Genomic DNA, 14,728 nt, shown 5'->3' with positions numbered 1-14,728 from the left:
AGGCATTTGCTGTATCTGGGGCAACAGTGCTCAGAATGTGAGACTGTGATGCTAATTTACCATCTATTACATCCACTACCCTTTGACCTCCTCTTTCTAAACAGCAACACCAACAGCTGGCAGAGCCAACTGTGTGATCTGGGTCACAGCACCAATCTAGTCTCAGGGAGTCAACATCATTACACTTGTACATGAATGGTAATAATCAACCAATTTACATGTAATAACTGAACACTGAAGTATCTGCCACTGCACTTGATGATGATGCTCATGATATGAACAACAGCAGTCACTGAAGTATTACTCAGTCAGGCAATCTGCCGTTTGCACAAAGCATTCATATTTATAAAGTCTCTCAGCTCTATTTGTTTTCAGATACAATGCTAATGAGATCCACACATTCACAGTTCAGCCAAAGTTTAACCCTTATACCAATACGGCTGGCACAGGTTCTCTGTCCATTTAATTGTGTTGTTTTTCAAATTCAAATCAAATTTGTAAGTGGCGCTGCTCCACTTTGATCTTAGATCAGAGAACTTGCATAGGGAAGGGTTTATCAAGCAGTATTGTTCTCTAGTATTGCTTGTTTTGGAAGTTGTGTTAGCTTCAGATGTTTGGGCCACAGCATTCAACAATTTGGGCTATTTTACCAAGTCAAGTCTATTTACTATTACTTTATGTCTTCCGATTCCTCTTTTGTTTCACTATACCCTCAAGAACAACACCATCAAAGCAAGATGTACAGAATGTTGTCAACACTGTAGACAATTTTGTAGACAATTTTGAGAGATTTGGGAGAGACCAGCATTTAAACGAGTTCACACAAACAGAAGAGGTGCAGAGATCCTATCTAACAATATGGAGAAGGTGTTAAAGTGGTGAGGGGACGCTGGTCCTAGCCCTGTTAAGGTAACCCCAATCAATTTCCCCCATTCACTGCCAAAAAACCCTGTTTCAGTTCAGGCTAGCAAATTGTCTATGCCTCAGAGGAGTTACTCTGACCATATCCACTGTCACCAAGCAGTAGTCCACTATGTTGTCCTCTCTGAAACTGAGCACACTGAGTTGCACCTTTCCAACGGGCAACAATGTTTGAAAACTCTAAATTAGGAGTGTATATACCCTGAACATTGATGGAAAACTAGTTTTTACGGTTCCTGTACTCCGCAACAGGAGTTGATGGATACTTGATGGGAACATGACATCCATCTATGCAGCCAATCACTCCTGGGAAGTGCCCATATTCACAGAATTGCGCTTTACAGTTGGCTTGGCCAGCAGCATCAGGTAACTTGATGACTCCTCAGTTCACAAATGGCCCTGCAGACTTGCAGAAATATTCTACACACAGTTGCATCACTGGCACACACAAATCACCAGTTTCACGATGAAAGATTCCAGATGCCAAAAACCTCAAAGTGATCAGAACTTGGAGAGAATTGGGTAAAGGCCTTCCTCTTTGAGACAGAGAGGAAAGTCTAGGCTCAAGCAAAGATATTATCTCCAATGCATTTTCTTTGTACATACGAAAGCGATCTCGAAAAATTATTTCATCAAAGTAATTTAATGGATTACTCCACAAGTACTCGTCTGGCTGGCCTCTGTAGTGCATGTTGGTCTTCATTTAGATATTCCAAATAGTCCATGCTCCCTCACAAACAGTACTAAGCAGAAGTTAAAGCTGCCTTTTTGAAAGATTAATTTAAGCTTCAATTTAGTCCTTGAGTAGCTTTAATCATCCCTCTTGCAATCGGCTTTGTTTATTCCAGAACAGGCTAAATCTACAACGATTTTAAGATAAGTCTGTGCAAGTCGCTTTGAGTTCAGACAGTTCAAACAGGCATTTTAGTCTGGGACTAGGCTTAAGCCTTGTCTGTGAAACCGGCCCCATATGTCTACAGGGGGATCAGGGAACCTTCTAATGTTCTTTGAGGGGGTTCACGGCCATGTCCTGCCTTGAATCATATAAGGGAGCCAAAGTTATTATACATTACCAGTAAAGATATAGGGGACACCCCTACAGTAGGCCTATATAACAACTTGTTCCTCTTTGAGATTTTTGACATTTACATTTATGGCATTTAGCAGACGCCTTTATTCAAAACAACTTACAACAAATACAAGTAAGTGAATTATCTATCCATCAGTCATCATAAGAAAAAGTAAAACTATGGTAGGACCAGGGGCTATTGGCAGTCACAATGCTAGAAGAAGGAAGAATTACTTACTTTTTATTTATTTACGGTAGAGAAACTGTACAGGGGGGTAGTGAGGATTAAGAGGTCTTTAGGAGGGACAGTTAAGATGTAGCCTGAAGAGATGGGTCTTCAATCTACGGCGGAAGATAGGTAGTGACTCTGCAGTCCTGACAGCAGTGGGAAGCTCATTCCACCAGCGGGGCACCAAGACAGTGAAATACCATGACCGAGTAGCACAACTGCTGCATCCACGTAGAGGCGTTGGTGCCAGGCGGCCAGCCAAGGTGGAAGAGCAGAGTGATCGAGCAGGGGTTTGGGGGCTGACCATTGCTTGCAAGTAGGGAGGGGCTGTTCCCTTTGCCGCCCGGTAGGCGAGCACTGCTCTTCAATCTGATGCGAGCTGCTACCAGGAGCCAGTGAAGGGTGCGAAGGAGGGGGATGACATGGGAGAACTTGGGGAGATTGAACACCAGATGGGTGGCAGCATTCTGGATGAGCTGCAGAAGTCTTGAAGAGGGCAGGCTTTCCCCAGGAGGAAGAGCAGCTGAGTCTACTTAAGGTTGAGCTTGAGGTGGTGGGCTGACATCCAAGCGGACATGTCTGTAAGACACACAGAGACACATGTTGCCACCTGTGAGTCAGAGGGTGGGAAAGGGAGAAAGAGTTGAGTGTCATCTGTATAGCAGTGGTAGGAGAAACCATGTGAAGAAATTACCGAGCCAAGCGATTTGGTATAGAGGGAGAACAGTAAAGTCCCAAGGACAGAGCCCTGAGGGACCCCAGTAGTAAGGGCTCGTGGAGAGGACAGCGTTAGGATGCAAACCAGGAGAGTGCAGAGCCAGAGATGCTCAGTTCTGAGAGGGTGGAGAGAAGGATTGGGTGGTTTACTGTGTTGAATGCAGCAGACAGTTCCAGAAGAATGAGAACAGAGGAGAGGGATGAAGCTCGAGCAGAGTGGAGGGCCTCCATGATAGCAAGGAGAACAGTCTCAGTAGAGTGCCCAGCCTTAAAGCCGGATTGGTGAGGGTCAAGGAGGTTGTTCAGCACGTTCAAGGGTTTTAGATACGAAGGAGAGAAGGGATACCGGTCTGCAGTTATGGACAGCAGACGGGTCAAGAGTTGGTTTCTTGAGAAGAGGCTTGACTCTGGTTGTCTTAAGGGCTGTTATTGTGAATCTTCAGAGTCACACATTTGCTTACAGAATGCACAATTCACTACATAGGCCTGTACCTGTCTGTCACACCATATTCAGAGTAGAGGAATGGGACTGGCAGGGGAAATTCTCTTCTCCTGTCAAAGAGCATAGGCAATTGTTCTATAAAATCCCCCCCAATTCAAAACCTTGACTACTGTCTTGATGAAAATTCCTCACTTCATTATGTAATCCATAGGTTGCAATATCAAAGCACATTTGCCCACGAGAGCTTCGGTAGGAATAATGCATGATGTCTACAACAAACGCTATGAGTTGAGAGTAGATAAAGATTTTTTTTTTAACATGAGTTGGTCCCCATTAAAATACCTTGATATTAAAAAATGTCCTCTCTTCATCTAGCCGTCCTTCATGAGCTGATATGCTATAGCCTACTCTGCCTCATTCTAGCCCCACCTGCTCACTCTCATTATCCCTTGATGCCCTTAGATTTATTATTGTCATTGCACATGGCATGTAAATCTTTTTTGATTGATTCATGAAAGCTCTCATTTCAATCATGTGAAATACATTCAACGTGAACGTGCCCGAGCGGAAAATGTATGACAAGCACTGTGATATTTGGGTTGTGAGCATGCTGTGTCCATATAGCCTAAATGAAAGAGTAAGAAATTATGATTTTGGGGTGAACTATCCCTTTAATTTAATTTCCACTATCCATGGTAAGCTCTTGTCACATAGAATATGCTAGGAGAAAACAACAACATTCAGAGCAGTTGTTATGGTTTGACATTTAAGCTGCTAGACGAAGCTATATCTCAGGGCATTCGGTCAGTGGGCTAAGGCACTCAGGAGACCTGGGTTCAAACCTAGTTGATCACACTAGCTTTATTAGTTCAAGTACATCAATCCATAGTCAATTTCAACAGTCTAATGTAGTAAAAATCAAGGTACTGCATGCCACACCTCTGTGGTTCAGAGCATAAAATATGATTTTCAGTGTAATTCACCATTCTACATTCTACAGGCTTTGGCTGTTTGTCTAGTCCCCTTTGTTTCCTATGTCACACAAGTACAGATATGGAATGTGGATTAGAGTTTTAAACGGGCCTGATAATGCAAGTTTAACCCCCGGGCCCATTGTGATGAGACCATGCCTTTATCCATTGTACACAACAGAGGAAAAAGGCACTCGCTGAGAAGAGTGGAGGGAGAGACTGCTTGAAAACTCACCTTCGTTACTATCAACAACTGTATTACTGCACATGCCTTTATAGAACACCATAGGCCTATATATTTCCAGAAATTAGCCAGATCTCGCTGTTGTTGCCTGTTTGTAAGCATTGATGCCAATAGCGCACCATAAGAGAAGGCTTCATGCAGCAAAGTTTGTTATGCTTTCAATTGATTGCAATTGGCTGCGAGTCGGGTCTGCTGAAATTTAAAACTGTAATGGAGAGAACATTCATTCATGCACCTTTTTTTATTAACACTGTCATGTTAGAAGAAATATGACACATATTTCCGGATGTCAGAGGTGGCACATTAGCTATGTAGCAGGCTATAATGTAAATGGATTTACAGAGTTAGGGTTAATGAGAGCAGAGAGTGAGAGTTAATTTGACCATGCAGCCCAAAACTCAATCTATGAATAAATATAAAAACCAAAAAACACAATGCATTTGTGTCATGACACAAACATAGATTATATTACAGGCACGCCAATATATATGATTTAGTTGCACTTTGCATTGAAAAGGGCTATTTTTATGGAGATAGATTAATGCCAATATTATTGTAAATAAATAGAGTACAACTCACAAATGCGTATCATGATTTGTCAACAAAAAACACAAAGCACAAATATAATTTGCTATCCACACACAAACACCTATTGATTTGTAAAAGCATGTTTTGTGTAGGTATCCAATCATTTCAATACAACACGATAGCGTTTAGCACTAATATTCTGCATGCTCATGGAGAAATACACTTTCTAGTATGCCTTTGGTGTCACTTGCACATGTATCGGCTATTGTTCTCCAACAACTAAGAAGAGGCATGTAACTTCAAAATGCTAGCTGGCTAATTGGTAAACAGTAAACTGCCACCAAGTTTGACATCACATCTCATCAATTCATCTTTCATAACAATCCAATCCAATAGACATGAGATATTAAGTGCATTCATTTAGTTATATAGGTTTCATGTGTTTTCATGAAAGTTGAGGAAATGTGTAACATTAATCATATAAGCTCTAAATCATTTGACATTTCAATGGTAATCAAATTATGGCAGAATCTCAAATTTGAGCAATAAGAAAAAGAAAATCAGTGAGATGATTCCATAAAATGTTTTAAATTAAATCAACAAGTACCAATATCATTAGCTTGTCTGTCAGTGGAACGGCTCCTCGGATTTGCATACTTGACTTTGGAGGTCCATATCTCCCTACCTGTTTGTCTCATCAGAACAAATTAAGTATCAGCATGTGCACAGAAGGCAAATATGCGTTTGCTTGGGAGAGTCGATTGTCTACAGCACACACAGTCTCAGTCACTCCAGTCACTCAATACTAGGAGCACTCGTTGCCTTTAGATCGCTATAGTTAAAGTTTAATACATCCTATTGGAAAATGAAACCAGGTTTCCAAAGAGGAGGGTTGTCAGATTGAAAAAAAAACACTCTTTAGCTGCTTGCATTCGGCTTCAGGACCTGCGGCAACCCTTTGGTTTGTCCACGAACCAGATGACTTGAATGATTTTGCAATTGTTGAACAACCATGGCCAATAAATATGTTGGTAACAACTCCACAGGCTATCACAGCATCACACAGATAGTTATAGTCATACATGCTGCCTTTTTACACATCAGCCAGACAGGACAAGCCATAACTTCTTACTTAAAACGTTTTTCGTCATTAATAAAGATATAGTTTGGCGACAGGGGATTTAACACAAAACTCTAGCTAACACTGAACATGGGCATCCCTCCTAATGAGAGTGCACTAGGCTATCACAGTGTAATGAAGTACACTCATTTAGCAGTATTAACATATTATTAACACAGTGGCTAAAATGAAAGCATTGGTTTTTCAATAGTTTACTTAAAAGGTTTAAAACATGAGCAGAGTGTGCTGAAAAACCTTGTCAGTGCATAGGATATATATTTCTGGGGCTCAATTGAATTTCCTATATTTTTCAGCTTTTACCAAATCAAATATGTCAGTTAAAACATAAGGTTTTTTGCATTTAATGGTCTGAATGTCTACTCAAGCAATTACGTTACACATACATGTGTGTATTTATGCCGATGAAAACACAACACATAGGCCCTGGTCACACCAAACTATTCTATACGTTAATTACGGATTGAGCCAATGGTTTCTCTATGGGAGTCAGTCGTTGACAGACAACAGAGATGACAAGAGTCTGTCTGTGTACGTTTCATATGTTTTGGGTTAAAGTTTCGAAGGAGTTGAACTTTCCACAGTCTGTTAGTCCATTTAGTTTATTAGAAACAAGGTTTTGTATTGAGTTGCTAGGTTGTTTCAAAAGTCACACCTGAATTCCATGGATCAAATTGGATTTCATACGTACAAGTTTTTATCCTTTTTCTGATAGTTTGGTGTGGCTGGGTGCCATACAGTGTAGGTCCTGAAAAAGTAACATTGTATGGTAAATGTTTCAGTTTACTACAACACATAGCATCACGTTAAATAAGCAATTTTGGCATGTAATTTCAATGAAGCTAAACAAAGTACCGTCGGAATCCTTACTGTTGGAGAGGGCACTGCTAACAGTGCTGCTGGAGGAAAGTGGAGAACGGATAACCAGAGAAGCTTTCACAACTGGCCTATGAGGACAACTCAGGGTAAGATGATATTTCTCACAAACATGGCTGAACCATCCGCTTAAATTATATATTTGTTCCCACTGATCGTCAATCAGTCAAGACATAAAAACAAGCCTTTTGAATGCCTTGCCATCAAGCTACCTGGGCCTAAACCTCTGGTTGTTGCTGTTGTCTACCGCCCACCCCCCCAAGCCTGACCCTGCATTTCTCTCTGACCTGTCCACATTCCTGACTTAGCTCTTGTCCCTATCACCATCAATTCTACTGCTGGGTGATTTCAACATCCATGTTGATTCTGCTGACAGTAAACGAGCCACTGAATTCCTGGAGGTTCTCAGTTGTTTTATCATCATGTAAACATGTTGATTTCTCCACACACAACCATGGCCATGTCCTCGACCTGGTTTGCTCCACTGGCATCGCCATTGGAAATCTGACTGCCACTGACCACTGGCTTTCTCCGCTGCATGCTCTCCTTCTTCAAATGATCCCTCAAAACCCATCTTTTAAGCGTTTAATCTTTAACTATTTATTTTTACTGACTGTGCTTTTGTTTTACTTTTTTTCATTTATCTATCTATTCTTGTTCTCTCCATGGAATGTAGTGTCTTTGAGTACTGAGAAAAGCTCTATACAGCAATAAATGCATTATTATTATTATTATTACAGTACCAGTCAAAAGTTTGGAGACATCTTGCCAAGAGTGTGCAAAGCTGTCATCAAAGCAAAGGGTGGCTACTTTGAATAATCTAAAATATATTCTGGTTTGTTTAACACTTTTTTGTTTACTACATAATTCCATGTGTTCCTTCATAATTTTGATGTCTTCAATATTAATCTACAATGTAGAAAATAATTTAAAAAAAATAAAGAAAAACCATTGAATGAGAAGGTGTGTCCAAACTTTTGACTGGTACTGTGTATATGTATATATATATATATATATATATATATATATATATATATATATATATATTTATATGGAATGCTTAGAGTGAAATAGACCTAATGATTGTGTGTTGCCATAGTGAATGTTGCCATGCACTGCAAGCCAGGAGAATGTCACAATGATCCATCAACTGACCTCCTCGGCAAACCAAATGTGAGATTTTGTTTCACGTCTCCATTGGGTGGGGAATTGTATGACGATGCAGAGATCGCCAGACCTTGAGGAACATCTAAACACAGTCCCAGTGGCCTTTGAAAGGGCTTTTATATACCTCCCTCCTCACCCCCCACCCATCATAGCCCTTAATTTTTTTTCTGGCAGGTGGGGGCATTGTGAAAATGATCCCGCTCTTGTTCCCAAAATACCATGGGAGCAGTGCCAGGTCCTGGCCTGTTAAAAAGGCTGTGGGCTGCAGCCCTGCTGAGGTTTTAAGTGACAAAATCTAATTCGCAACACATCAGTCAGAGGGAGCACAGAGGGACTGCACTGCCATCATGCGCGAGTGAAGGCAGCGCCATTAACCAATGAGGCCTCCTTACTCCCTTCTCCCCTTTCCCTCACTCCGACAGTACAGTTCCTCACGGGTCAGAGGCTAGCACTGAGAAATATGTGGCAATGGGCTGTGAGTGTCTTGGAGGCAGGGAAGACATTTCTGCAGTCTGGTGCAGAGAAGAGAATTACTAAAATTCCCACCGTCTGAAACAGCAGTGGAAATTGCCATCAAAGCAGCACTACAGAGGTCCAATCACAATTTTCAGTTACATTGGAGTGGTCTACCCCAAGTTTAGAGAAAAAACATGTAAATCAAAAGTGAAAGTGTTGCTTAATCAATTATCATGATGGGATAGCCAAATCAATGGTTGCTGTCTTTATAATTTCATCACTGTGTTCTAGACGTGCAGCAAGACACTCTTGTTTGAATGATCTTCACCACATGGGTTGCACACTTACGGAGTTTTTCCACTGCAGAGCCGCGCATTATGAAATCCTCACCAGAAGAGATGTTTAATCCATTTCCTGTGGCGGTGGTATATTAATGGTGCTGGCGAATGCAAGATCACACTTTCCCCTCAATATGCAACCGTGAGCTTGCATTTGCCGGCACTCAGAATACACGACCGCCACAGGAGAAAACGAATCAGATTTGGATTTACAGTGGCCGACATTTCGTAACATTGCCACTCATTACCTCTTTGCCAATAACTTAATCTCAGATTTCTAATCCCTCCCAAGACGGGAGATACATTCAAATACATTCATATGAGAGATACATTCAAAATGCCCACTCAAGTGAACAAGTAAACAACAACAAGTAAACAAGCAGTTTTGAAAAGCAGCATATTGCTACATAAAGCCTAGCTGAAGCTAGACCAATGTGGCACAACGGCATGGTCTAGGAACCCATCTTTTCCACCTAACCCACTATTTTCTCCCATCAAAGAGCCTCCATAGACTCTCAGACTGAAGTCAGGTGCAGAGTACTACGGTAAGATAAGATTAGATAGCCATGCAACAAGTGAAATTGTGATGCTAGCGTTAGTTCAGGTACGGCACTCTAAGTCAATGGTGATGGAACAGCTGTTTACACGGATGCTCAAACACAGTCCCATGTTCAAGGGACAGCCTAGCTGCCAAGTTAACACTCCTCCATGGCAACCAACAGTGTTACGTGGTTGTACTGACAGAGCTAGTTTAGTGTGGTTATCCCACCCACCACCCCAGCCTCCAACCGATTTATGTGGCCTACCTACGGGGGGGGGGTCTATTAAGTTATGGGCTCTAAAGAGCAGAGCCATCCAAATACGCCAAGCTACATTTATTACCATTTTCATGCAACAAATGGTTAAACTGACATGTCCTAATTGAGCTCATCATTAGCTCATCATGTCGCAGGTCAGTTTAATAAGCTACTAGAATGGCATGAACGTATCAATGGAACGTTTCCACTCCAGGGATTAGTCAGGCCCATATTAACAATCGGAAACTTGCTATCTTGAAAAAGCAATGAAATTGGATTTGTAAAGGTAGAATTCATGGAAATTGATAGCTAGCAATCACCTTCAATGGTCGATTCGAGGAGAGAAGCATGGCGTTTTTGCAGAATGCAGCTTGTTATCTAGCTAAAGTTGTTGTTCACATTGACCTGAGATATACTGTGGGAGCTTACTTTGTTTTGATGGTTAATATGTAGAAGTGTTGTTGTTACTGCTGTAGCCTATCGTGTGTTAGGTAACGTTAACTTCATGCTGAATGCTGAATATTCAGTGAAGACATGAATGATATTACCACGTCCAGCCATTCGGCTTGCTGTTTTTCTGGAGAAATGTAGGGAAAAGATTGAGCTGTTTTTTATGCATTGGGTTAGGGTTAGGGTAAATTCCTTTGAGTAAATCCCTTTGAGTAAATTCCTACAACTATCAAGATTCCCCTCTCCCTCCTACGCAAGGTCCTTCTGTTGAACAGTGCAAGAGCTACCCCCTGCTGCTCTCTGGGAATCACTGGCGTAGTAGAGCAGGGGCAGAGTGTAAAAACTCTCACAATTGTTCTCAATTCAATCATCTCCTTATGTTGATATTATAAGTATTATCTTAGTTTCTATATAGTTTTGATTGGCCTTTATCAACTGTTCATCACAAACAACATTTTCCTGGCTGAGCACAATGAAGTTGCAAATGAACTGTAGTCTGTATATGGTTAAACCTTGTAATGGAATCTAATTGTAAATACAGTATATACATTGAAGTATATACACACACGTCATTTGTTGTTGATTTTATTGCACACAATAAAATGCCCTCCTTCTTTCAATAGGCTATGCGCCTTTACGCATACACACATGGGAGCAGACGGGCCATATCACGGCATATCAAACTGTTTGTCAGCGGCAGTGGTTATAAAATGCTTTCAGATTTTGAAACTGTGATTTTGAAATTCTAACAATGCTAACACATCAAAAAACTATAATTGAGGTAAAGTCAAGGAAGGAGAGTCATGTGACTTTCACAGCGGTAAAGTTCTTTCAATTATAAAAGTCACACAATTGCATGGGAAAACACATGGGCGCGCCTAGTGTTAAATAATTGGTATTATAGGACAACACTGCCCCTTTAATGTTTTTTTTTTGTGATGATAAATATATGGGCAACAATATTGAACTCATCTACACAAACTTCTAACAACATCAAGACAACAACATAATTCATTTTATGGACTTCATTTCTTACTGTGATCTGAAAGGGATGTTGTTTACAGAGAGAACCAGCTCCTTAAATTATATATGGCACTACACAGAAGCTGTAGTACATTAGGATGACAGCATAATTCCATTCTCTATCTTAAACTCATAACTCTCAAAAAGAATATTCCATTTCCTTATTCCCTTACTCAAGCAGGAAATGTGACATGTTTCAGGAGGAAAGACTCATAAGTAAAACAACCTAGCTTGGCAGATACTGAAAGGTAGTCCCCCTAGTCTTCACATTATTTCAGTTCATGTCTTTGAGAAAATTGATACATCTTAATCTAACCGGATGGCTGATTTGAGGTGCAAGTCTCAGATAACATAGTCAGATAACTCTATGTTTTCATTGTGTGCAATGTGTGCAAGTCGTGTTGTAAACGTCATAGACTTATAGCAGGGCTGAATGGAAGGGACTGAATATTTTTAAGGGGGTGTAGACTTGCCGTTACCACGTTTTACTCCCTGCGCCCCCAGAATCTCAATTGAGAGATACAAGTCTGGGTTCTGAGATTACAGTAAAGAAGTTCACCCAGTCTATCACAAAATTACAAACAAGTGTATCACTTTAATCTTGCAAGTCATGTCTTTCATTGATCCAATATTGACTTTGTCAAAAGTGTAAGAATTTCACTCCTAGGAAATGATGGGCCAGGCATAATAAACTTAGCTTTTTATGTGCATGTTCAAGAAAGTGACTATATTCAATCTTATTGTTAAGTAGGGGAGACCAGGGACAAATGTAACATGGGTCAATTGTAAAACCCTGCTTTTCTCCAATAAAAAAAAAAAGCTGTGATGACACTCGCTCAGTTGTGTTCTCTCCCTCTCTAACAAAAATCAAGCAAATATCTCACCCTCTGCTAGATTTATCCACAAACATAGTTTAAGAGGTTTTGTCTTAAGGTTTACTGTCCATGAATCCTAACATGTATCAATCTGATTACTGTTCTGTTGGCTACAAATGGACATGATTGACGTCAGAATTGTTGCCAGCTAGCTAGCACATGACAACTTGTCATGTTGTTACAATTACCTGGGGTCGATTGTAACTTACTTGCTTAGCCCCCTTGGGAGCATACGGCGTCCACCATAGATCTCCACTTCACTCTCTTCTGTGCAATGGCTTTTTGCCAGGAGGTCCCCATCTTAGTAAGTTCTTCTAGAGTGGAGCGCCTCCAGTAGTCCAATGTGTCCAATCCAGCTCCACTTTATCCTTTTGATTTGATAGTTGATTTGATCCTGGTTTGTAGGTTAATAGGCATTACAATATTATTTATATTATATTGTGTGTGTGTGTGTGTAGCTGGGATGAGAACAATACTGGACTGAGTTTTCTGAAAGCATGTTGAGGTTTGCTAATGTGTAGCTCCAATCCCTATCGTCTCCTCCATCCATGCTGATGTTATTTTGCAGGTATATGAACTCAGTCACATTTTCTACAGGTACCTCCTGTATGGTGATTGCTTGGGGGGATTTGGTGTTGATCCTCATGACCTTCGTCTTTCTCATGTTGATCTTGAGGCCTAGTGGTTTGCCGTTTTCTTTAAGACTGAACCTCAGTTGCATTTAAAACCTCAGTTGCATTTGTTTGTGTGACCAGTGCCAGGTCGTCTGCAGTAGTCAGGGTCCTCTGGATCCCAGTCATTTGGCCATTGGTGGTCCATTTCATGGTCCAATCAATGGCTACAAGGAATAAGCAGCCTTGTTGTACTCCGGTTTTGATGTGTAGAGTGTCTGAGAGTTCGCCATTGAAGATGACATGGCCTGTGAATCCGTCATACATGCTTTTAATCGTTAATCATGTTTTATCGTTTTATATATTGTGTGGGTAATGTTAATGTTGGAGCAACTTCCACAAGATGTTTCTATCTAGACTGTTGAATGCTTTTTCGCAGTCTACAACATTTATTTATTTAGGGTTTGGGTTAGCAATGTGATCTGTACAGGATTGTTCATCCTGAAGCCTGCTTGTTCCTACCTGAGTTTCTTATCGGATGTTTCTTGTAACCTATCCAAAATGATTGAGCAGCAGATTTAGCTGGGGACAAAGAGAAGCATGATCTCCAGTTTTTACAATCGCTGAGGTTGCCCTTCTTGGGAACTGTCACAATTAGCCCTTCCTTCCATTCATCTGGTACTTCCTTTTTTTATCCGAAATCTTGTTCAGGAGGCTATGTCGGACATGTCATGGGGAATTTTATTAAACCTTTATTTTAGCAGGGATTCCCATTGAGACCAAGGTCTCTTTTACAAGGGAGCCCTGCATACACATAGTTTACAATAATGCACATACACAATTACAACATAATAAAACACAATCAAGAAAAACAAACACATTTTTCAACAAAAAGATCCTCAATCAAAAGTTTAAACTGCCATAGCAGCCCCAGAGCAACCAATTGAAGCGTTCTCTGCAGATTGTTCCAGCAGTGTGGTGCACCACAACTAGAAGCTGATTTACCCATTTCGGTGGAGACCCGAGGAACCTCAAGAGTTAACCAACTCTGAGAACGAGTTAGGTTCAATAATGAGGTTAGGTAAGCTGGGAGTTTATGCAGTAAGGCTTTATACACAAAATAATTAAGAGATCTACAGGACTTTAACGAGGTCCAGCCAACTTTTTGATTAAGTATGCAATGATGAATATTAAAACCATGACCTGTGTTAAAGCGAAGGGTGCTATGGTGGATGGCATCCAAAAGGTAGTGGCTGCTGCACTTCGGTGGGTAACATCACCATAATCAGGCACTGGCATGAAGGTTGATTGCACAATCCGCTGTCTGCTGTTCAGGGAAAGGCAAGATCTATTCCTATAAAAGAAACCCACCTTAAATCTTAACTTTTAAGTGGGTAGTCAATGCATAATGATGCACAAGACAAACAATTTGCTCTCCTGTGTGTGCGTGGGTGTGTCTGGCGGGTTTATGAAATTGACCTTACAGTTATGAATGTGTTACCCATTTCAACTGTAAAGGCAATATCAGCAACATACACAGACATACAGTTATTTGCATTGCAAAGCGATTACATATGAATAGAAGGCCACACACCGAGTCTGCAAGAACAGACACATACCCTTCATCACACCCGTATTTATAAACGTAGGCTTATTACATTTGTTTTACTCAAGCCATAGTTTTGCAACATCAATATCAGTTGTGAATGTGGTTTTCATGGTGGATCATAAGACTAGGCTATACACAGTTACACCAATTATGTCTGTAAATGTTATATTCAATATGTAAGCGCTTTAAAATACACAATGTGATAATCTAATGATTCTTAAAGACACCATATGAGGCACTGAGCCATGGAAATTGCTATGATACTTC

General features: G+C 40.7%; 1 pseudogene across 1 annotated transcript; it reads right to left on the bottom strand.

Moving 5' to 3' along the window:
* Nucleotides 1–976: 976 nt before the first annotated feature.
* LOC310802255 (putative nuclease HARBI1) lies at nt 977–1,646 on the bottom strand (annotated as a pseudogene). Its single transcript has one exon. The product of its transcript is annotated as a putative nuclease HARBI1 (transcript).
* Nucleotides 1,647–14,728: the final 13,082 nt, after the last annotated feature.

Source organism: Argentina silus, assembly GCF_951799395.1.
Source record: "Argentina silus genome assembly, chromosome: 3".
Taxonomy (NCBI): Eukaryota; Metazoa; Chordata; class Actinopteri; order Argentiniformes; family Argentinidae; genus Argentina; species Argentina silus.
Note: the sequence above shows the minus strand (reverse complement) of the source record. Positions and strands in the feature narration are given on the sequence as shown.